This window comes from Triticum aestivum, chromosome 4B (assembly GCF_018294505.1).
Source record: "Triticum aestivum cultivar Chinese Spring chromosome 4B, IWGSC CS RefSeq v2.1, whole genome shotgun sequence".
In the NCBI taxonomy this organism is placed as follows: domain Eukaryota; kingdom Viridiplantae; phylum Streptophyta; class Magnoliopsida; order Poales; family Poaceae; genus Triticum; species Triticum aestivum.
In genome coordinates, this window is record NC_057804.1 from 294,090,296 (window position 1) to 294,094,627 (window position 4,332).

Sequence of the window (4,332 nt, forward strand, 5' to 3'; positions counted from 1 at the left end):
GAACAAGAAGGATGGAACGAATCGTTTGGTCCAAGACTATCGTCCTATCAACCAAGCTACAATTCAGAACAAATATCCCCTTCCTCGGATCAATGATCTGTATGATCAACTGGCTGGTTCATCGATATTCTCTAAACTCGACTTGAGGTTGGGTTACCACCACATCCGTCTTCGTGAAGAGGATATTCCAAAGACCGCATTCGTGACTCGTTATGGTTCTTACAAGTACACAGTTATGTCCTTTGGCTTAACCAATGCTCCAGCTACATTCTCTCGTCTGATGAATTACATATTCAGGGATTACCTCGACAAGTTCATTGTAGTCTATCTGGATGATATACTGGTATATTCAAAGAATAAAGAGGAACATGCTGAACATCTTCGTCTTGTTCTGGAGAAGCTTCGAGAACATCAACTTTATGCCAAGTATTCCAAGTGTGAATTCTGGTTACCCGAAGTCACCTACCTTGGTCATGTCATCTCCAAGGATGGCATTGCCGTCAACCCAGAGCGCGTTCAGGCTATTCTTGACTGGACCCCTCCAAAGACTGTCAAGCAAGTCAGAAGCTTTCTCGGACTAGCCAGCTATTGCCGCCGCTTTGTCGAGAACTTCTCCAAGATCGCCAAGCCACTGACCAATCTGCTACACAAAGGCGTTAAGTTTGATTGGACTCAAAAATGTCAGGAAAGTTTCCAGACACTCAAGGACAAGCTGACTTCTGCCCCAGTGCTTGCTCCCCCTGATTCTCGCAAGGACTTTGTCATCTATTGTGACACCTCACGACAAGGATTAGGATGTGTCCTAATGCAAGAGCGCAGAGTGATTGCTTATGCCTCCCGTCAAGTGCGTCCTCACGAAGAGAACTACCCAGTTCATGACCTCGAGCTTGCTACGGTTATCTTTGCACTGAAGTTATGGCGACAATACCTTCTCGGTAATCGTTGCGAGATCTTCACCGATCATTAGATTCTGAAGTACCTGTTTACTCAACCAGATTTGAACCTCCGTCAGCAGCGATGGATGGAAGCTATTGCTGACTACAACTGCGGTATATCCTATACCCCTGGTAAGGCTAATGTAATGGCCGATGCCCTGAGCCGTAAGTATTATTGCAACAATCACATGGTTTTCAAAGCTCAACCCCGCCTTTATGAAGAGCTATGCAAGGTGAACCTCCAACTAGTTCCACAGGGTTCTCTGAATAACCTTGTCCTGGAACCAACTTTGCTGAAAGCAATTAAGTCTGCTCAAGCCAAAGATGCTCACGTTGATTTGATGAAAAAGGATCTTGCATTAGAGAAATCCAGAGATTTCTCACTTGGTGAAGATGGAACCTTATACTTCAGAGATCGTATTGTAGTACCCCGGTTCGAGCTTATGACAGAGAAGGTGATGAAAGAAGCGCATGCCACCCCTCTCTCTATTCATCCGGGGAGTACCAAGATGTATCTAGACATTCGTCAGAAGTACTGGTGGTCTAAGATGAAGCAAGACATTGCTCGATATATTGAAGAATGTGACGTTTGCCGTCGCGTCAAAACAGAACATCAGAAACCGGCTGGACTTCTACAACCGCTTCCGATTCCTGAATGGAAGTGGGATAAGACCCAAATGGATTTCGTCACAGGCCTTCCCAAGTCTCAGAAAGGTAACGATGCTATCTTTGTCGTCATCGACCAATTCTCGAAGGTTTCTCACTTTCTGCCATAGCAAACTTGTATATCTCCAGAATTGTGTCACTCCACGGCATTCCGAAGGAGATCAGTTCAGACCGTGGCAGTATATTCACTTCAAAGTTCTGGGATAGTTTCCAAGAGGCAATGGGAACTCATATTACCTGGACACTGCTTATCATCCCCAATCCCAAGGCCAAGTCGAGCGAGTTAATCAAATTCTTGAAGACATGCTTCGAGCTTGTGTTATTTCTTTCGGCAAGAAGTGGGAAGAATCTCTCCCTTATGCGGAGTTCTCTTATAACAACAACTATCAGGCCAGCTTGAAGATGGCACCCTTCGAAGTGCTATATGGACGTAAGTGCCGAACCCCTCTGAATTGGTCAGAAACTAGGGAACGGGCACTCATTGGTCCAGACATTATTCAACAAGCTGAAGAGCAGGTTCGCATTGTCCGGGATAATCTCAAGGGGGCCCAGTCCCGCCAAAAGAGCAACTATGACCGGAAACACTGGGGTTCAACTTATCAACCTGGTGATCAAGCTTATCTGCGTGTCACTCCTTTGAGGGGCACTCATCGGTTCGGAGTCAAGGGCAAGCTAGCTCCGTGCTACATTGGTCCCTTTCGTATTCTCGCCCGTCGTGGACTGGTGGCTTATTAACTTGAGTTGCCACCTCAGTTCTCTCATGTTCATGACGTCTTCCACGTGTCGCAACTTCGTGGATGCTTCAAGGATCCGGAACGTGAAGTGGATCCAGAATTGATTGAAATCCAAGATGATATCACATACAAGGAGCATCCGATCTGCATTCTTGAAGAGGCTGAACGTCGAACACGCCAGAAGGTTACCAAGTTCCTCAAGGTGCAATGGTCGAATCATACTAAAGAGGAAGCCACTTGGGAACATGAGGATAACCTCTGTGCTGAATACCCCGACCTGTTCCCTTCTACCTCTTAATTCTCAGGACGAGAATTTCTTTTACAGGAGGAGAGTTGTAACACCCCGATGTAATGATGCTAGAGTAACCCCTGGGGTTAAGTTAATCTTTTTGCTAAACTTGTGCCTGATCATTATTGTCTCATGTTCTTTCACATTCCAGTTGAATTCAAATTCAAATTCTGTGTGAAATTCAAAATGCTCAGACATGAACAAAAAAATGTTCATCATGTGCCAAATATTCCACAACTAATATTGGTGGTGAACCAACATTTTTGCAAAAGGTTTAAGTGGCCTAAGCTACTTAAAACAGTGACCTAAGCAATAAATTAAATGCCCTTTTTAATTTATAAAATTGGCAACTATTCTGAAAGCCTCCCAACCTTTTTGTGGCAGTGCACTTTAATTCTTTGAAATTGTTTTGGCCAGTGGCATGATTTTGCAAAGTCATTATTGGCTAAAAAGAAAAGGCAAAAGCTGCTGGAAAAAGAAAAACAAAAAAAAGAAAAGGAAAAAAGAAGGGGTGGGAGGGCCCCTGGCCTCCCCTTGGGCTTCGGCCCACCCGAGCCAACTGGCCCATGCTAGGCCGGCCCACTCCCCCCTGTCGTCTTCCCCCTCCCTCACTGTGCGAGCGACCGCGCGCGCACGTCGCCTCCGAACCACCTCGCTGGCCACGCCGCTACAGGCGCCGCGGAGAGGATAAGGGCGACGCCTCGAGCCCTCCCCCCCACCTACCGCCACATCCACTCCCCCTGGCCGCCTCGCCATTTCCCCCTTCTCTCTTCCTCGCTCGCTCACACCCCTCTCTCTGACCCGAGCACGCCCGCGGCCATCCTCCGTCGTCACCGCGGCCACCGGAGTCGTCTCGTCCTCCTCACCTGTCCTCAAGCACCGTAGACGTCTTCTTCCTCTTCCCCGGCCTCGCGTCCGAGCCGGAGGCCACTACATCGCCCGGATCGAGCCGACGACCGCTGTGGATCGCCGGAGCTCCTCTGCTCCGCCCCTCGCCAACTCCGTCGACCCGTTGCGCTCCTAAGCATCCAAGGGCCACCGTGAGCCGCCGCACCGAACCCCTCTTCCCTTCCCCTCTCTGCACGTGTAGTTGTCGTCCCCCTTGCAACCGAGCTCGCCGCTGCCCGCACTCGTCTCCGGCATGGCCACGATGACCTTTTGGTACCGTGCGCGCCACCGCCGTGAACACCGCGTCGCATAGACAGCCCCAGCCCTATTCGTATACTTGTTTGCGCGCCGCAGTGCCATCCCCGTCGAAGCCCGAACGCCACCACAGCCTCCACTCGTCGCCGGCGCTGTTTCCGGCAGCTCCAGCTCCGGTCGGCCTCACCACACGACGCGGCAGGCTCTCCCCGTTCGAACGCGCCCGCCCGCGCCCGTGTTGGCCCCCTGTAAGCGAATCCCGGCCGTCTTCGGCGTCGTGCCGCCGCGGGAGAGGTCGCCGGAGCCTTCTCCGGCGCCCTGCCGACGTGACCGGTCAGGGCCACCCCCTGGGTCACTGCCAGCGGGCCCCGCGGGCCCCTGTTGACTAAGTTGACTCAGTCAACTTTGCTGATTGGGCGTCCCTTGTCAATGACAGGCGGGCCCCACTCGCTAATTAACTTTAGTGTAATTTAAAATGGTAAATTAACCTAAGCAGCCACTGACACCCGGGGCCCACCCCCCTTAATTAGCTCTGCTTAATTAAAATGAACTCAATTAGCTCTCT